We start from the raw sequence: 21,153 nt of genomic DNA, 5'->3' as shown, positions 1-21,153 counted from the left end.
CGTTGGTCCAAGAACAATTTGCTTTGCATTTTTCTGTATGTATCTGAGCTTTGCACAACCATAGAATTGTTCATTGATCAACAGTAGGTGGTATGTTGGCAGCTTTGATTATATGAGAGCAGACCAAAAATATAATTTGCTGTTTCTAATGAGCCATAGAGCTAGTTCATATATTATAAATCATATCTGACATGTTTTTTTCTGAGAAAAAGTATGATAGAGTGGTTAGACTTAGAATGGCGAGAGCCAGCTTCACCTCCTTGCTGAACCATGGAGCTCACCAGCAGTGCTGTTCTATATAGAGTCAGCATAGCATTGCACCGCTAGTGACTTCGGGCTAGTTGCCAGCCTTCAAGTTGATCTACCTCATAAGATAGGAAAAACAAGAGAAGGGAATTTTGTGTACACTGGCTGAGCTCCTTGTTGGAAATACAGGATTAGGGATGGACACATACCAGGAAACTTTGGTTTGGTTAATGATTTGTGGCATGTCCGATTTGTGAACCATGGACCATCACAAACTTTTTGGTACTAGACAAACTGACTTGGATTGTGAAGCAATAGGGTACACTCCCTCAGTATGCTGGGGACACCAAACCTGCAGGGTATTCCCAGATGACTCTTTTTTACCTGCCTTCCAAGGTGGGTGAGGATTGGATTTATAGAGCCTGAATTATGCCCCCCCCCAGAAGGTGCGTCCAGGTACCTGAGGGACCACCTCCCCAAGTATGTCCTCCGAAGAATGCTCATGATTCTGCCTTGCACTGTAGGGAGCTCACTGTTGACCATTGCCACTGCACAGGTGTTCATGGCAGGCATGGCTCTCTAGCTCATGGTCCTCTGGGAACCGAGTACCAGGAATCCAAGGGTTGCATCAGCTGGCAAAAGGCTACATCCTCCATTAAGGAGAAGGGTTGGCTATCCACAGCTATCATCTTGCCAATGACGCAAACAGCTTAATTGAGCAGAGACTGTCTAGAAATGTAATTATTCACAAACCACAACAAACAGCACCAAAGTTTGCAAAATATTCATGCCAGGTGCCCTTCCGTAAACATTGCTTAGAAAATCACAAACTGGCCAAAATTTGTGACAAACTTTGTGAGCTGGTTCATGCCCATCCCGAAACCAGACATATCTACACCACCACCCCTGGGATCTGAAGTGAACATCATCGGTACCTCCTTCTCCACTCCGCTAGTAGTGGGGGGGAGTCGGTTTTTATTGATTTTCCGCCATGTTGGTAATGTTTTATGTCTTTTAATGGGGTTTTAATGGGGGTTTTAAAACCCACCACGAGCCGCAAGGGAGTGGCGGGAAATAAATTGAATAATAATAACAACAACAACAACAAACAAGGTCCACTCTAAACACATTGGATAATGTACTTTCAATGTGTTTTTACAGCTGGATTTTCCTGTGCAGAACAGGAAAACCTACTTTTAAAGCACATTGGAAGTGCATTATCTAATGGGTGTGGAAAGGACTCTGGATACATGTGTGAATGCTCTGCTTTCTTGAACTCTGTAACATAGGAGGTCCCCATTCAGTTCAGTGGACCTTGCAGAGAAGGATAACTTCCTCTTCTAGTCTCCATTCTTATTTCAGAGATTCCCAACCTGTATGTCTGTAAGTGTATTGTGACAATCACCTTTAAAGTCCAACCTCTCTTCCCGGCCCTGAGCCAAACCTTGTGATTTAGGCTTCATGCAAATCCAAGTGATTGTCAGCAGATCAGAGCCCATGAAATTCCACAGGATGTGAGGGAGTGAGCCAGCCTCAGCTTAACAAGGTGAAGGTATCTTTTTTAATTTATTTGGCTTTTTAGTTAGGGTTTGAGGGCTGGCTTAGGAAAGAAAGCTTATTTTAATGGTACAAATACGCATCCTGATAAGCACCCCTCTTATTGCTGTGTGTAGATTCTGTGGAAAGGCGCTATGTGAGAGAAAAGAACAGCCTTGAACCTGCTGAGGTATCCTGTCCAAAGAAAGAGAAATCAAATTTCCCCTCAGGGGTTGAGTTGAGAGGCAGTTTTACTTTATATATCTAAAGAATGAAGTCTGTGTCCAGTGGCACCCTTAAGACCAACAAAGTTTTATTCAAGATATACGCTTTTGTGTGCAAGCACATTTCTTTGTATATCTTAAGTTATCCAAACACCATATTTACCTTAACACTTTATTTTCAGTTAAACCTTTGTTGTTCATCTCCATCTGTGTCCAGTCAAAAATCTAAGAAGCAGTGGTCTGTATTTACTTTATATATTGTGAGGGGTTTCCCACAGCATTCATCCCACCATCAAACTACGGTAACTGAATTTCTCTACACATGAAACAGACTTCCTGGACACTAGAGTATGTACACTTAAATACCACATTATTTAGAAACTGACAAATCACCAAATGTATCTGCATGTTTCCCACTACCATCTAAACCACATCAAACCACATTGTCTATAGCCAAGCCCTAAAATACAGTGACATCTGCTCCAACTCCTCAGACAGGAATACTAACTTGAAGGTCTGCAACAGGCATTTTTGCATTTACCATATCTCCTGGTAGAAAGATGACTGGAAAGGTCAGAATAATATCCAAAGGCAGCTTGCGACAAGACAAGCCCAAAGAAAATTACAACAGAATAATACTGGTGGTCACCGACAGCTCACAACTCAAGTCAGTTCAACACATTATTAATGATCTACAACCCATGCTGGATAGTGACACTTCCCTCACACATACACTGGGGGGAGGGATGGTGTTTTCTTGCTTACAGATTGCTTCTTAACCTAAAATGATATCACACCCATAATGATAAAACTATTTAACAATAACATGGACTCTGGCACCAGGGCCTGCAACAAACCAAGATGCTAACTTTGCTCTCTGATAGATCCTAACACCATCAGTGGATCCAGCACCCTCTGCAGTACCATCTCCCATGCATATTCCTGCTCATCCTCTAATGCCACCATGTGTCAGCAATGACTTTCTACTCTCCATATTAGACAAATGGGCCACTCCCTTTGACAAAGATTTAATGGACATACGTCTGACATCAGAAACCACCACAGTCAAAAGCCAGTTGGGGAACATTTTAACCTTCCAGAACATTTAGCTGCTGACCCAAAATTAGCAGTTATCTTACAAAGGAATTTCAAAGGGAGATTAGAAAGAGACACTGCTGAATTTAAACTGATAACGAAGCTCAAGACAATGCATCCACTTGGACTGAACTGAGACCTAGGTTTCCTGTTTCATTACCAAAGCCAATGGTCTCCACATCTGTTACTTCTCTGCATATCGCACCTAATACTAACACACCTACTATTGTCATTTGCCTGCTAAGGTCATTGGGCATCACTCCACTTTCCAATTTATAGGACAGATGGGCTCACATTCTGGCTGTATCTGAAGAAGTGAGCAGTGACTTATAAAAGCTAATACCCTACCACAAATTTTATTAGTCTTTGAGGCGTTACTGGACTCTCATTCTTTGCTATCACATATAGTTATCATCTTGGTCTAACAAATTTTGCAAATTAAAGTCCTTTAGAGCAGGGGTAGTCAACCTGTGGTCTTCCAGATGTCCATGGACTACAATTCCCATGAGCCCCTGCCAGCAAACACTGGCAGGGGCTCATGGGAATTGTCGTCCATGAACATCTGGAGGACCACAGGTTGACTACCCCTGCTTTAGAGAGCACAATATTTACATGCTACCAATTTTTATTTTAAAGCTTGCGTCTCCCCCCTGTATTTGTATAACCAATAATAACATCATTGATCTGGCCCCCACCTGTGAGGGACATTTTCCCTAGAATGAGGAATGTTATTAGTGGCTACTTATATATTATTTGGGTCAATGGAATCTTTAAGAATAATTTTAATCAATTTTAATTGTTTTAATTAATACTATAACAAATTTTTAATCCTATGTAATCTTTATGTTGTGAACCACCTTGAGCCAGATTGCTGTGGGGGTGGCATATAAATCTAAAGAATACATTAAAAATAAAAAAGTTGATTATGGGAGTATAAGAATCTATAGGAGAGATTGGGAGACTGGATATTCTTCAGTGCAAAAAGCAGGTATGCGTCAGAGCCTGCTTTCACCCCATAGCCACTACACATACTGCACCAATTTGTACAAGTACCTGAATCTAAACTGAGCATCCTCTATAGCCCAGGTCTGTCCAAACTCATCAAAGCTCAGAAAATAAGCAGGGTTGGACACAGTTAATATTTGGGTGGGAAACCATCAAGGAATATTAGGGAAGCTGTAAAGAGGAAGGCAATGGCTAAATCACCTTTGCTTCTCTCTTGCCTAGGACACCCCATGGATGGGGTTGCCCTGAGTTGGTTCTGACTTGATCATATTCTTCTTCTGTATCAAAAGCTGGCAAGCTTGATCCCATCAGGTCTTGGAAGCTAAGCAGGGCCAACTCTGGCTAGTAGTTGGATGGGAGACCTCCAAGGATTTGGAGAGATATCACTCCACAAGTGAGTTCACAGCGGTTTGATTGTTTCTCTTCAATTGCTACCCTCTGTCCATGACCAAGGAGAAAAGAGATCAGTCATTGGAAGTCCGTCACCCATATCCCAGTATTTGCTAGGCAGTGAGCTAAGAGCTCATGGTTGACTAGGTCAAATGCTGCTGTAAGGTCAAGTAGTATGAGCAGCACTGACTTGCCTTGGTTCAGCTGGTGGTGGTGGTCATCCATCAGGGTGACCAGCTCTGTTTCCACCCCATGGCCAGGCCAGACGCCTGACTGGGATGCATCTAGGACTGAAGCTTCATCCGGGGATGCTGATATTTGGTCCGCAACAGCCCTTTCAAGCATTTTTCCCAGAAACCCTAGATGCGAGACAGGTTGGTAGTTAGCAGGTTCCCGTGGATCCATTCTTCAGTAATTGATGCACGACTACCTCTTTTAGACCCTCTGGGAATTCTCCTGTTGAGAGGGAGAGGTTGGTTGATTATCTCTGACTGTGGAGGGTGGGTTATAAAAACAATAACAACATGCAGAAAGCCAGGAATTCGTAGAACCTGCAGACAGATTGTTATGATGTTAAGCTGATATTCAACTGCCAATTAAAAACATAAAGACCATTTATTTATTTATTTGGTTTCTATACCGCTCTTCCATATGGCTCAGGGCAGATTACATACAACATCATGGAGGGGGGGGGGATACATGGAATGAACTAACATAGAACACAGTCAAATACAACAGTAATCTAACAGTGGTTCTAAATAACACAATTTCAGTGATCTCAAACAACAATATAACAGGAATGGTAACTTAGCTAAGGCCCTTAGAGAGGTCAGACTGGTTCAGGCCATGGAGGGGATGTCTGAGGGGGACTTGTGGTTGGTCTCAGGCAAATGCCTGGCCCTGCGGAATTGTGGGAGTTCTGGCAGGGCCCTGATCTCTTCAGGGAACTCGGTCTACCAGGTGGGGGCCAGGTGGTAGAATGGGTTCCAAAGAGACTGGGTTGGAATAAATATTTGGATGGGTCACAGAACAGCCATATTTTCCTATCTGCCTAGCGCTGCCCCAGTTTTGCAACATCAGCACTAAGCAGGTTTGGGAAACAACAGAGAGGACAGGGGAAATCAAAGAGGTACACAGAAGCACCATGATGCTGTGGAGAAGGGAAAGAAGAGGGAAAAACCCACTTCCTAACAGGATCCAAATCACAGTAAACAATGTGCCCTGGTGTTATGAAAAATATTCCCCAACTATTTACTCAAAAATTATAAGCTTTGTTGAATTCAGATGAGTTTGTTCTCAAGTAAGGTATAATTCTTGCTTGGTCCAGTTTGGATTTCTCAAGTCTGGGGTTCCCCTGCCAAAGCCTGTGTGGAGGTTGCAATCTGAACCAGAAGACCAGTAGGATGAGGTGAGCAGGTTTTTCCTCCTAAAAGATGACCATTAGTTGCTCTTTGCCTCATAAGGGAAAACAAACAGATTTCTGTATTTCCCCCCCTAAAAACAGTTGAAAGATAAAAATGTGGGGAGATACATAACCTGTAGTTTACCCCTCAGAGATGGTATCTCTAAGGCTGTGCCACCTGAGACAAGTCATATCACTAAATAATTTTTAAACCCACAAATGCTTGGCAAGCTAATTTTTTAGGTAGAAGGGTTTTAAGCTTTCTAACTCAGACCTGGTTTCATGGGAACTTGCCCCCTGAGTGTCCAGGATGGCATTTCTTCTATCTGCCCCAGTCCTTCCTGAGAGGACCATAGGCACGGTCTTTTCCTCTCTGGCATGTTAGCCAAAAGAGCCATTGGTAGGTCGAGGCTGTCTGGGGTGGTCCTCCGGGCCGACGCAGGGCGATGGGGAAGCGTGGAGAGAGGGGACCAGGGAACCCTCCGCCCTGACGGTCTTCGCCGAAGACTGCTCCGTTCGCGGGTCGGCGTGCACGCGCGCCTCTCCCGTGCCATACGCGCCCGCGCGCCCCGGTCCCTGTATGCACGCGCCTTTTCTCTCCGCCCCCTTTTTCGCTCCCTGTCTGAATCAGTGCAGCTGTTGCTGTGCAGGCGGGCATTGGAAGGGGCAGGCCGGCGGGCGGGCTGGCTGCGGAATCCTGGAGTCCACTCCCTTGCTCCACTTCCACCCGCTGCTGCCCTCCTCGGAGCCGCTTTCTCTCGCGCTTCTCTCCTCCCCCTTTCTCTGCCCGCTCCGGCCACCGAGGCTGCCGCTTTGCTCTTGCTGCATCATCACCCCCCACCCCCGCCTCCTCCTCCTCCTCCTCCTCCTCCACGCCGCCGTCACTGCTGAGAAAAGGAGCGCACCGCATTGCACACAAGGGCGACGGAGATCGGACCCCCCTCCCCAAATCCCTGCGAGCCGAGGTAGGAGCTTCCACCCCCGCCCCAGGCCCCCAGGCCCCGACTGCAGCGAGCCTGCGAAAGTCCCCGCGGAGAAGGCGAGAGGCGAATCTTGATTGCACCGGGGGTGGGGTGGCCAGCTTTGCCCCCTCGAGGGAGGGCGCGGGAGGTGGAGGGGGAGGGGGGTTGGTGATGCTTCATGTATGGGACTGTCGGAGCGGGCCGGGGGGGGGGCGAAGACTCGACTGCACGGAAGGGGCCGGGTGGCGATCCCGCTACTGCAGGGACTCTGGACGCGCTCTCCCCCGGCGAGGACAAGGGGAGCGGGAGGTTTCTGCCCCCTCGAGCAGGTGAAAGCCTGCCACTGTCACGCTGCGGAGGGAGGGAGGAGGCGTCAGGCGGGCGTTCTCCCCTCCGCCCCGACCTGCCAGACGGGAGGCTTGTTTTGTTCCGAGGATGCTGCTCCCAGGCCTGGGGGAATTGGGGGCAGGCGGGGGCGGATGGGGCCCTCGCGCGCCGGACCTGGCCGTGGCTCGCGGAAGGGTCTGCCTCCCCTAACGGTCCTCGGGGTTGCAAAACAGGCGTGGCCGCGCGCTCCCTCGGGCACCTCAGCCCCCTCCCTCCCGGTCTCTCCGCCGCCCTCCATCTCTTCTCGCCGAGAGGTCTGGAGGAGACCGGTCGATCTCCCTCCCCCGCCCCTTCAACAGGTCTGTGCCAACGGGAAAGGAGGGCGAGGGACGGGAAGCGCGGCGGCGGCGGCGGCGGCGCGGGAGGGGGTGTCGTGTGCTTTCCGCGAATGGTGCTTGCCCCCCCCCCCCCAGTCCCTCTGCCTTAGCCAGTCCCATTGGATGGGGAGGATCTGGATAGTCTGGATCTGGATAGTGGTGGTTGGGGGGGGGGGGGTAGAATTGGGTGTGTGTAAATACACACTGAGGGAAATGTGTGTGCGCCTGTTGTTCTGTATGGACGGCTCTTCTCTCTTGGGAAGCGATTTCTTTCGAAAAGCATAAGTCTGCCTGACTTTGAGGGACGAAGAATATGGATGAGGAAATTGGACGTCTCTAAATTATTTCCTTAAAAAAAAACAACAAAAACAAACAAGATTCCCCTCCCAACACACACACTTGTATCCCTCTTTCCCTCTGCCTGAGGAAAAATGATGCAGCATAATGCGGAGGCTCTTTGACAACCTTCTCTCTTTGCCTTCCCGGATACATTTTGCATGAATCCCACAGTTCCTCTGTGCATGGCCACAGCCCCACCCTGCAGGAGATCAGGTCCCGTGTGCCTCTTACCACATCTGCTTTAGCGCAGGAAACCTCTTCTGGGCACTCCAGCCCAGCCCTGGCAGACAGCGTCATGCAGGTGTCTTTGTAGGGATTGCTGGCATTTTTGCTTATCTCCCACCTCCTCATGATCTCGGTTATGTGGTGGTGGGGAGTAATAAGATTGCGGTCCTGCAGCTCTAATGCAGTCAGATGGAGTCCAGCCTGCAGCTGTGAAATGTTAATCTGATACTACAAAAAGTGCCAGCGTTAGGGAGGGGTTGCGTTAGCCAGAATGTTGTTGTGAAGGAGGGACGGAAGAGAGGATATGGTGCTTTTTGCTTGCCATGGATGGTCCATCGTGGTTGTTTTATGGACAGGGCTTTTCCATTGTTGAAAGGGCAGTGCAGCTGGCTAGTTCACCCTTTACCCCAAAAGGAAATGGTCATGTCACCAGTCTCCCTTCACAGTAAAGACTTCAAACTCTGGATGGCGTTAAACAAGCCAGCAAACAAATTTTGTGCAATTTATTGTATACTCACTGCAGATAATTCTTGAAATAGGTTGAACTGAAAGCCATTTCTAAAAGGATTGTAGTTGACTATTGGGCTGACTTCAGTTTGACAGTTACAGATTTTAATTGTTTCTATTAAGAGAATTAAAGTATCCCAGCAACCCAACTTTCTGCATTTTAAATGAATTTGCCTACTTCCAACAGGGCTAGATTTGTTTGTTATCTGACACTTTTATTTCTTATTGTTTTTGGTAACTTTTTGAAGGGCTTGGAAAATATCATACATCATTACAATGAACACCAAATTAATTAATATAACAAAGGACATTGACTTCCCTGCATTAAATTCTTTAAATGCTTACAGGCTTGCTTTGTATTTTAAAATGGCATAGTGATGAAATGCACAGATATGTCACATTTACTTTCCCTAACTGCTGAATCTGCACTCTGGCTCTGCAGAAACCTTTTCTGTACCTTGGATGAAACCTGGAGGCATTTCTGCCAATGCCCCTCTGACAGGCCTTGCCTGGTATATTGGATGGATTTTACATTCTCCAGCCTTACAGATGTGAAAAGAACTTGCACTTTTATTATCTACAATACGAGAAATGAGATAGAGATCTCATTTCTGTCTAGATGGTCTCCTAAAGTGCCTGTGATTTTATTGTAAGATTGTTTGGCATTATAAATGTTGAATGAGTAGACAAGATGTTCCAGGAAATGGAAAAACAGAGAAACCCCTGGTGGGTTTTTATATCTGGTGTTTTCAGACATTCAGGCATAGTTTAGATGATTTTTTTAAAGGGATTAGATGAATTAGGGACTATCAGTGTCTATTTATCATGGTTGCTAGAAAAGAAACTGCTCTGTTCAGTAGCAGTATAGCAGATATGAGACAACAACAGTGGTCTTTGCGTATGAACAATCCCCATTATGCCCTTGGGGCCTTTGACCTGACATTGTGCTAGATACTTATCTGACTCAGAAAGGCTAATTTTGTATTTGAGTGCAGACGTCATAGTTTCTGTATAGGTAATTGATTACTATAGAGCATTGTTTTTCAACCCAAGGTATTTAAGTTGGATCCAGTCAGCTTTTCAGCTGGTGAAAAAGGGAGGAGGATGTCTCCTGTGACCAACAAAAAGGGTATACTGAAGATTATGGGACCTGTCTGGGCAAAAGCCATGTGGGATGAAGGCTGTTCTATGAAGGGGAATTAGATGAGATTTAGTGAAAAAAGTTGGCTGGATGAAATCCTTAGTCTCTCTGAAGTGTATCTTTATGTGTGTGTGGAGAATCATATATTTGTGTGTGTGTGTTTGGGGGGGGGGGATGAAATGATGCCTGCACACACTTAAAGATGGCTTCCGGGCTACAGATTGTTTGCAATTTTATTTTAAGAAATGGCATCAGAGTGGAAGTGTCACTGGGGACATGAGCATTTTGATGCAGAAACCAGGTGCAAATTCCCAGCCGAGAATGTTTGCATGCACCATGAAACCTCTAGAGTGAAACAAACCTATGACAGCAACAGCAGTTACCAGAAGCAAGCAGACAATGGATCATTACATTTATTTATAATACATATGCCCAGTTCGGACATTCAGCAAAATCAAGCTGTGCAGCTCTTCCAGGACTGTGCCATTTTAAGATGAAAGGGGAGGATTTACACATTTGAGTGCTACTCATGAGAAGGAGGGGAAACCCTTTTTGTGCATAGAAAAATTACATGCCAGGGGAAAGGTTAAACACTGAATATTTCTCCCTGACACATATATTTTATACATGCAAGAGCTTTTTGAGCCAAATATTCAACTCCTCGTCTTTTGGCTAAGGTGGTACAGTCCGGGGAAAAAAGATTATGATATATTTCTAACTGAGCCCTAATAAGGAATGGTTTGGGCAATTTGGTGTCATATCTGCTTAGCTTGTAGAGGTGGCCATCAAGACAAGAGCATAGCTGCATTCAGATGTCACAGTGATCTGGAGTTTAGAACCTGTGGTTTCATCAAACCATGGTTAGTTTTATTATCTGGATATAGATAGATGTAGTTGGTCCACCAAACCATGATTTGAATGTTGTGGGTTTTCTGGGCCATGTGGCCATTGTTCCTGATGTTTCACCTGCAACTGTGGCTGAAAATTTCAGAGGTAGGACATGGCAAGATGTGAATCTCTCTGTGCCAAAGTATGGAGTGCGTGAATAGTTGGGGCCTGTGTTTGAATGTTTGTGCCCAAAATGATATTACTTTAGGCATTTTGTATAGGGCTTTAAGGTGTTCAGAACAATACACATATTGTTATCTCAATAGTTTGTACAGCAACCTTGTAATGTAAGGTGCTATTAGTATAAATATTAGTACACTCAACATTTTGGTTTGCAGAAATTTCCACCTGGCCATGTCCTACCTCTGAAGATGCCAGCCACAATTACTGGCAAAACACTAGGGACTAAAACTATCCGACCATGGCCACACAGCCTCGAAAACCCACAATAGCCATCTGACTTCAGCCACGAAAGCTGTCAGCCATTCATACCAGTGTTTGTTGGTGGACACCAAACCAAGATTTCAGATAAGGGATTGTAGCTAGTTTGGTAATCACATATATCTGAATTCAGAAACCAGCCAGCCTCCTTCGCAACTATCTGGCCACAGAGAAAGTAGCATAAGTAGAATGTCCTCCCTGCTGGGTGGTGGGAGGCTAGCATGAAGCAGCCAAACTGGAATCTCTCTGGGAATCCATACAATGAGGGTTTGTTAAACTGACCACAATGGTTTCAACAAACTCTGGTTTATATCTTGACATCTGAATGTAGTCTGTGACTTGGTGAATATATGAGCCAATTGTTTAGGTGAGGAACTAGCAACTAATATCCCAAATACATCACTTTAATTTGAATTGTGCACGCACTGTTGTGTGATGAACCACGTTTTATTGTATGATTTTGTAATACGTAAGCCTGGACAGTAGAATGGCAATGTTTCATATTCCATGGAATGATTTGGTTATATGCACTTATAAGGCACACATATGGGCACAGAATGATATAAGAGTTGGCATTTATATATGGTTTTAAGGTGTTCAAAGCAATGCACACTAATCTGTACAGCAGCCTTGTAATTGTAGAGTGCTTTTAGTACAAATGACAGGACTGACATTGAAAGAAAGGGGCTGTTGGGTCCATCTAGTTAGGTTCATAGCTGATTTTATATTTGAAATGGAAACTTCCTGTGCTGGAATGGTCATGGATTTGCAGTCTTCACTAGAACTGGCTTAATTCTGCAACTATTGGCTGTCATAATGTAGTAGTTATTAACAGTTTCCGCTCTAGTGCAAGTTGAGAGCTATTACTGTGGATTATTTTCCATGGGTTTAATGAAGCGCCTCTTTAAGGTGGTGTTGTGAAATGGCTTTTAAATTTAAGCCAATGGTGCGAATGAGTTGTGCATTTAAAGGAAAGAGTTCCTGTTTTTAAGTGGATTCAGCAATTCATGTCTGTAAACTTTTTACTGAGATGCAGATCTTTTTACTATGCTTTCAAGATGAGATTATCCACTCGATATTTCTTATGAGAACCATAAGAAATAGTAACTTCCCTCTGCTGATATCTTTGGAAATGGTCCAGTAGGGTGATGGAAAAATGAGTGAGCCAGCATGCTTGCATATCCCCCCTTTTCCTGTCATACAGTCAGAGACTGCAGGGGGGACGGGACTTGGACTTTAAACCCATACACTTGCATTAAAATTTAAATTCCATTTTTACTGATAGCATTTAAAAAAAGGAATGAGCTGTACATTCAAGCTTTGGAGCCCCTATATTTATTTTAAAGTTTTTGAAAGGAGTATTGTCAAACTTTTCTTGAGACAAGCCCCTGCAGTTTTAAGAGAAAGTTCTTGGAGGCACTGGTTTCTGTTACAGTATTCTGCTTGTTTAAAATGGATTTGTGTAAAATGACAATGCAAAAAATACAACGTATGCATTAACAAAATGGCTTTACTTAATCTACAGAAAATGCCCATATGTCTACCTTCTTCATGTTTATTACTAATAAAGTCATAGCATCAGAGCAGGTAACCACCATTTAATTATCAATTATACTTCCTTATGATTATTTCTATTGTACAGTAGCATATTCTTGGGTCATTATCATTTCTATGCACAGGTAAAGTGCTGCTGCTGAATAAATGATGCGAATTCAGCATATATTCAAACCTGGGCCTGACATTTACTCATGCCCTGGCTCTAAGTCTGCTATTAGATAGGGTTGCCAACCTTGAGGTAGGCCTGGTTGACCCCCAGAATTACAGCTGACCTCCAGACTACAGAGATTAGTTCTCTTGAAGAAAACAGCAGCTTTGGAGGGTGGAATTTATGGCATTAGACCATGCTGTGGTCTCTCTTCCCACAAACCCCACCCTCCATCTAGATCTCCAGGAATTTCCCAGCACAGAGTTGGCAATCCTACTACTAGAAGATATAGTAACACCTTTTGTTGTAAGCTTACAAAAAGCATTTGGTTGACCACTCTTAGAATGCCAGTCTAAAGGAACATTGTTTTGCTCATTTTTGTATGTTGTTCACCTCCTAAACAATTAAACAGTTCTTAGGCTCCTGTCTGAATATTGAATACTTTAATTTTCTTCCAGATATGCTTTTCTGAGATTGCAGCTTTAGGATCTTTCTTTAACCCAGAATCCCAAAACATCAATATTCTTAAAACTTTGTTAAAGTTTTGATTTGTCACAGTGAAGCAACAGTGTCACTGTGTAATATATCAAAAAGTAGTTGTAATTACAGGCTACTTTGTATTTGTGAGAAATCTCTGCTCCACGGTGTTTACAATGTGTCCTGCAATTCGCCTGCAGTAATCAATTTGCGATGTCTAAAGGCCATCCAGAGTGCAGGGAGCTGGACGCAGATTAAACTCATACCAGAAGATTACCGGTGGCTCTATGCCCAAACAGCATTTTCCTCCAAGAACTTCCTGTGGTCCTCAAGTCTCCATCCTTCTTTCCCTTGAAAACGTCCAATGTTAGTGAGCTGATGGTTCTGATGAGCTGAAATATGCTAGTTCTGGTTTCTGAAAATGTTTATCACGCCAAAGAAGAGTAAGAAGGAAGAAGGAAGAAGAAAGAAGAAGCAGTAGTTAGCTCTTGTATGCCCCTTTTCTCTACCAGAAGGAGTCTCAAAGCAGCTTACATTCGCCTTCCCTTTCCTCTCTCCTCAACCAACCTTCTGTGAGGTAGGTGAGGCTGAGAGAGCCCTGATATTACTGCTTGATCAGAACAGCTTTATCAGTGCTGTGGTGAACTCAAGGTCACCCAGCTGGCTGCATGTGGGGAAGAAGTGGGGAATCAATCCCAGCTCGACAGGTTTATTAACCAACCCATGACCGAAAGAACCAACCCCCAATGTTACTGTTAATTGTTATTTATATTATAATGTGGTTTTGCAATATTTTGATGCCTAATTTGAAAGTTGATGTTACATATTGTTGTTACTATATATTGTTCCATGTAATTTGTATTATATAATGTTCAATGTAAACCGCCCAGAGCAAAGAAATGGGCAGTATAGAAATCTAAATAAATAAATAAATAAAATTTATTTATTTGTTTATTTAAACTTCTATACCGCAGCTCCCAGCAAGCTGGCTCGGTTTACAAGAAAAAGAAATAACAGAATTTGATAAAAAAAAAACATATATAATTAATAAACCCCTTAAAAACACACCACCAGAACCACAACAGATGGCAATATTCAAACTGAACATAAAAGTTAATCCCTCCCCTCGCTCCAGAATATTGGACTTAGTGTACATGAATTGAAAAATATGGCTGGCAGATAAGAGTGGTATATGCTCCCAGCACAGTCTAGTACCATGCTAGGGGGGAGTGGGGACCTGATCACATACCTTGGGACCCCTACCCAGCCTCAACCAAACGCCTGGCAGAAGAGCTCTGTCTTGCAGGCCCTGCAGAACTCTGAGCATCCTGACAGGGCCCACAGCTCGTCCAGGAGCTCATTCCACCAGGTAGGGGCCAGGACCAAAAAGGCCCTGGCTCTGATTGAGGCCAGGTGCACCTCCCGAGGCCCCGGGACCCTCAGGAAATTCATACCCACAGAACAGAGTGCCCTGCGGGGGGCATAAGGGGATAGATGGTCCCATTGGTAAGTAGGGTCCAAGCCACGTAAAGCCTGAAAGGTCAAAAACAACACCTTGAACACGATCCAGAAGTAAATCACTAGCCAATGGTGTTGTTTCAATAGCGGCTGAACATGAGCCCTCCAGGATGACCTGGTGAGCACTCATGCAGCTGTGTTCTGCATCAATTGCAATTTCCAGGTCAGGGTCAAGGGTAGGCCTGCGTAGAAGTCCTAAGCACTACACCAAGATCTACCAAATATTAAGACTTGCTGTCAGACTTGCCCATGGTATCACTTGATAGAGTTTTTTTCAAACGATAATACAAAGATCCCACACTTTAATATTGCACTTGGGGTTTTGGTTTTATATGTTACACGTAGATGTAAATATTTCTTTATGTTATGTTTTTGTGCTTCATGACCAGGAAACACAAAAACATCGTTTACCATAATGTCTTTATGAGGAAAGCCAACCACTCATGCAGAATCCATTGACTTCAGTGGAAGGGTGTAACTTTGCTTGAGGTCAAGTTGCAAATATGGCAAAGTATACTCCCCAGCCCCTGTTGACCATCCCATATGTCAGATCCACTGAAACTCACCTGCTGTAATCAAAATTGTAACTGTTTCAAAGATGTTAAGTAACAGGGATCATGGTCTAGTGATACAATGATCTGGATTTGTGTCTCCAAGAGGCTTGGACAAATTAACCTAATTGGGGATACTTCTGCAGGGCCAATTTCATCAGACCTGACCCTAATTCCATGGAAGTTGTGATAGATGCTTTTGTTTCCAGGGTGTTTATTTTTTTAAATGTAAAAATTGAAAATAATATTGAGGTGTTAGTTATATCACAATACTATTTACAATTATTAAAAGAAGAACATAAGAAAAGCCCTGCTGAATCAGACTGATGGTCCATCTAGTGCAGCATCCTGTCTCAAACAGTGGCCAACCAGTTCCTCTGAAGGGCCAACAGCAGGGCTGAGGCCTTCTCCTGATGTTGCCTCCTGACTCTGGGATTCAGAGGTTTAGTGCCTCTGAATGTGGAGTTTCACTCAGTCGCCACAATTAGTAGCCATAGATAGACTTGTCCTCCATGAATCTAATCCCTTTATAAAGCTGTTTATTCCTGTGTGTCTTGCTCTGGCAGCAAATTCCATATTTTCATTACTTTCTGTGTGAAGTACTATTTCCTTTTATCCATCCTGAACCTACTGCACACCAGTTTTATTGGATGCCCTCATGTCCTCATATTTTAGGAGAGGGAGAAAAAGTTCTGTCAACTCTCTCCACCCCATGCATAATTTTAGAACCCTCTATCATGTCCCCCCTTAGGTGTGTCTTTTAGGAACGGAAAAGTCCTAGTCTCTTCAGGGTTTCCTCACAGGGATGGTGCTCCAACCCTTTAATATCTTGGTCGCCTTCCTCTGTACATTTCCTCTGCAATGTCCCTTTGGAGATTCAGTGACCAGTATCCAGTATTCTAAATCTATCCAGTATTCTAAATGAGGCCACAGCATAGATCTGTACAGGGGCATTACAATATTGCCGGCTTTATTCTCAGTCTCTTTCTCAATAATTTCTAGCATAGAGTTTGCCTTTTTCACCACTGCAGCACACTAGGTTGACACTTTCATTGCCCTGTCTATTATGACCCCAAGCCATTAGCCTATACTTGGAGTGGGAGGTTTTTTGTCCCAATGCTCATTGCCTTAACAACAAAGAACTTCCATTTGCTACATTGTCACTCACTGTATTGTTTTAATACAGTTTTTGTAAATTATTCCACCCAGTCTTGGGACCCACATTTCCTTAATTTATCAGGCCAGGTTATCAATATTTCAAAAAATCTGATTGTATGCATACCAGGCTATTCCCAAGCCTTCTGTGGCCGAGATACCTTTCAAATTTATTTTGTCTCCCTTTCTGCTCTTGCACTTTACCTGTCTTGCAGGCATATAGGCTGGAATTCAAAACGACAGTGGATAATATTCTCTCCTGCCCCCACTTTTTCCTGTTCCATAGCTTTAGCAGTTTATAAAAGGTTTGACTGGAAAATAATGCTTGGGAAAGTTGAAGGCAGGAAGAAAGAGGAAGATCCACCACAAGATGGTGTAGCTCAATAAAGGCAGCCCAAGCCTAATGAAGGCTGTTAATGAGAAGGCATTTAGAGGCCATTAATTTGTAAAATTGCCATAAATCAGAAGCAGCTTGAAAACTCATAACACATACATGAGAGGCACACATCTTTTTTTATGAACAAATTTGACTTGCTTTAAAAACAGCTAATTTCATCTAAAGAAAGAGGTTTATGATATGAAAGACTTGAGAGCCTGTAGAGCCATTGCCAGTCAAAGTGGACAATATTGACCTTTACGGACTTGGTATAAGGCAGCTTCATGTGTTCATATCAGGTGAAATGTTCAAGGTGCGATCCTGGAGGACAAAGTGTTAATGGAAGTGACAGGAACACATGGAAGTTAACTTTCATGCCTGCATGTGCACTCTGATGTGGGATAATTAGTACGAATCACTGCTGAACAAAGATTCCCTTCCTTGATCCAGCCATGGGGGATTGTGTACATGTCGGGCCATGAAGAAAATCAGCAATACCATCCACACATGATCTGTTTGACGATGGAATGGGCTTGGACATGGGCTTTCTCCCCACTGCCTTCTCTCAGACTGCTGATTGATGCTAGCTCTGTAGGCCCAGCAGTTGCATGATGTTGAGTCTGGGTTGTGATCTTGGCTGGAGACAAGCAAAATAGTTTAAGATGGCTAAAGGTTGTACAACATCATTGTCCATGGGAAGGCCACTAGAGTCATTTGTGTCCTACAATAATTTGTGGCCAAGAAAGCCTTGCAGATTTTTGAAGCTCCACAAGGATCTGTTTCAGACAGAGACAACAGTGGAATAAAACAAACAAGTTTGCACACCGTGAGCAATTATTATCCCATTATGAACTTCTTTAGATGGCTAAAAAACCAATAATCGATTTATAACTTGACTTTTAGTTTTGTGTGTGTTAAGTGCCATCAAGTCCCTTCCAACTTATATTATTATATCCTGTTTGGCACTATGAATTAGTGACCTTGTTCAGATCTTGCAAACTGAAGGCTTTGGCTGCCTTTATTGAGACGCACCATCTCATGTTGGATCTTCCGTCCATCTTCCATGGCTTTCAGTCTATCTGTGTAAACCACATCGGGTCCCAATTGTGGAGAAAGGCAGAATATAAATGAAGTAAGTATAACAAATAAATACAAAATGGAGAATGGGCTTTCTCCCTACTGCCTTCCCTCAGACTGCTGGTGGATGCTAGCATTTCTAAGGACAGTCATATGACCATAGAGGAGTACATGTAGTACATCTTTGTTTCACAGCACTGACAAAAGAAAGCGGACACTGAAAGAAATCTGGACTTCTCCACTTTCTTCCATCTTAAATTTGTGCCAATTGATGCAATGTGTGTGGCTCAATTTTACCTTGCTGGAAGTAACGTAGGAGTTTTAGATGCTGCAAAACAGAGGGTTTGTATATAGAATTTTAATGACTAAGATGGAAAATAGGCAGTCACCTGTAAGCTTAACAGTTGTATCTTCTTTACCCAAGGGCAACTAAGGTTGTAGAGCTATTTGAGACATGCTGTCTGAGTGACACGGAGCATATTGCTAAGAGGGAACAAGTTGGAGCACATGGAAATTTACACTGGAAAAGAAGGCAGTGGGCCTGGAGGATGCACATCACCTAGAGCTGCCAGGTGCCAAAAGGGGGAGCAGGGGAGTCCCCACCTCCAACTCCTGTTTCCTACTGCTGCTGCTGCTGCTATGGACTGTGGCAGGAGAATTTTTTTTTAATGGCTGACGGCCTTTTGGTGTGATGTAAGTCGGGGGGGGGGGACACAGAAGTTATTAATGTATTTATTTTCATCTTTTACTCTGCCCTTCCCGGAAGGTTCAGGGTGGGTTCCATCCTAAAAGCATACAGTTTAAAATAGTAAGATATAAATAAAATCCATTAAAATTCCATTAAATACAAAGTGACACTTCAGCATGGAGAGATTTCCATCTTGCCGTGCCTTACCTCTGAAAATGCCAGCCACAGTCAATGGCAAAATGTCAGGGACCAAAACTACCAGACCATGGCCATACACCCCAGAGAACCTACAACAGCCAGTTTCCATACAGTTGTTGGGCGTGTTGTGAGAACCAGTGTGATATAGTGGTTAAAGAGTGGTGGGCTCTAATCTGGAGAACCAGGTTTGATTTCCACATGCAGTCAGCTACGTGACCTTGAGCCAGTCACAGTTCTTTCAGAACTGTTCTCACAGAGTAGTTCTCTTAGAGTTCTCTTAGCCCCACTTACCTCACAAGGTATGGGGAGAGGAAGGGAAAGATGTTTGTAAACCACTTTGGGTAGTGAAAAGCAGGGTATAAAAAACAGTTCTTACAGCCATCTATTATTTTAGAAGGAAGTAGATTCTTCTTCGTCTTCTGAAAACAGGGAATATTGTAGGAATTCCAATGACACAATTTTTTCCAGACTTTCAGGAGGCAAACAAGATTGATTAAAGATGAAATTACAAAATGAAGATGAACAAAACTATAACTAAAGCAGCTATTGAAGTCACGTCAACCCCTGCATTAATTCTGGTGGAGTAAGTTATAATTTATACGGATATCAAGGAGAAAAGAGTCTGAGCCTATATGCCTTTATTCCTTTTGCTTTAGAATTATTGTTGTACATCTGAAAAATTGTCATTTACTAAAGCTATACTCTGAAAAATAGACTTTTGATCTAGGACGTATTTCTTTAAGCATTTTGTTACTATAGAATTTGCATTTACAAGTTTATAGTCTGGAATCCCAAGAGCCAGTGTGGTGTAGAGGTTACAGTATCAGATCTGGAAGACCTGGTTTTGGATCACCATTGTGCCAGAGAAATTTGGCAGATGACCTTGGACCAGACATCTGCTCTTACTTCACCTACCACACAGGACACAACCGAGAAGGGGAGAATATTGTAAGCCACTTTGGCTTCTCTTAGAGAGGAAACGGGTGTAAATCAAATAAATGCCTTCACCATGATAGCCCAGGCAACCATGATCCTGTCAGATCTCAATAGCTAAGCAGGACCAACCGTGGCTAGTATCTGGATTGGAGACCTCCAGCGATTTAGGTTGCAGTTCCTCTATGGAACACTAGGGGTCATGACTCAGATGCAGAAAATGGCCAACCACCTCCCAACGTCCCTTGCCAGACAATCCTTGGATCTTCTAGCTACACCACATACATCATGTGATAAATACATGCATAATAAATAATACTGCTAAAATTAAAGGGACATCAATTGCAACAGCCTACATTAAAAATGGGTATTAGGAATAAAAAGAACCAGGGAATGGAAAAAGTTGCTTGAATGATTTCTTTATTTACTTCATTTCCAATAGGATCCCAAAGCAGATTACATTGTTCCTCTCTGCTCTTTTATCATCAAATGTTGATTCCCCTCCAGCTATGACATATCCGTTTATTGGGGCACAGAGACACATTCTGAGAATTTCACCACTGATTATGGAAAGTCGCATTTCACCCCTCCCCTTTTGAAGTTGTCCTCGGAGAAATGACCTGCTTGTCTGTCATTGGGGGAAAGGGGTGAGCCAAAGGTGTAATGCTGGTTAAGAGTCAAGACCTGAACTTGTCAGTGGCTTACAGCTGAGCCTACTGCCTCTGCCAAGGGCCTTCTCCCCATCCCCCTCGTCCTTGAGCACTTTCTCTGACTTTTCTTTCAATAAACAAATGTCCAATTAAAGTATTTCAAGATGATCTGGCGCCATTCTTGGCAGAAGGAATGTGGTGCACAGCTGTGTGTAGCTTGGGGATCAAGCATTCTAATTAAGCATGCATTTATAGCACCAATGGAATGCAACATAAGGTTAGCTGGGCCGGCTGGCTGGCTCTTGAAGGAGACCAGAACCATACCCTTGTAAGCTAATGGTTGTAATGACTTTGGAAGGGCACCTAGTTGGTTTGCTCTGACTCCTGCATAAGTCACTTAGTATCTTTGGAGTAGCTGATTTAGTCCATTTTCCTGATGAACCCATAGAGGTCAGGCAGGACAGATGGGTGTGAAGCTGCTCCCTCTCTGCAAGCATTGTCATCCCAGATATGTTGTTTTGGTGAGAGGGAAGCTACTGTAAGAAAACATGGAGGACAGGCCCAAAAGGGGTTTATCTTAGCAACGCATGTAGCACGTACTGCGGTCCTGCGGTTCTGGGGGCCTCATGATACTGTAAAAAGGGTGATATGCATGATTTGTTAGTAATTCTGCATGTGCATCACTCATTGAACGTGCATGTGGACCACAAGCCACAGGAG

The 21,153-nt window shown here is 43.7% G+C and overlaps 1 protein-coding gene across 4 annotated transcripts in view; it reads left to right on the top strand.

Moving 5' to 3' along the window:
- Nucleotides 1-6,545: 6,545 nt before the first annotated feature.
- SPTBN1 (spectrin beta, non-erythrocytic 1) overlaps nt 6,546-21,153 on the top strand; it is a 212,672-nt gene continuing 198,064 nt past the window's right edge. For 2 of the 4 annotated variants that reach the window (XM_077334177.1, XM_077334207.1), the window contains exon 1: nt 6,547-6,863. The gene's annotated coding sequence lies outside the window, so the exon portion shown is untranslated. Of the gene's footprint in view, nt 6,864-7,419; nt 7,547-21,153 lie in introns of those variants that run through there. The other 2 variants (XR_013230365.1, XM_077334184.1) reach the window with 2 other exon arrangements.

Source organism: Paroedura picta, chromosome 1, assembly GCF_049243985.1.
Source record: "Paroedura picta isolate Pp20150507F chromosome 1, Ppicta_v3.0, whole genome shotgun sequence".
Classification (NCBI taxonomy): domain Eukaryota; kingdom Metazoa; phylum Chordata; class Lepidosauria; order Squamata; family Gekkonidae; genus Paroedura; species Paroedura picta.
This window is presented reverse-complemented; position numbering and strand designations above follow the sequence as displayed.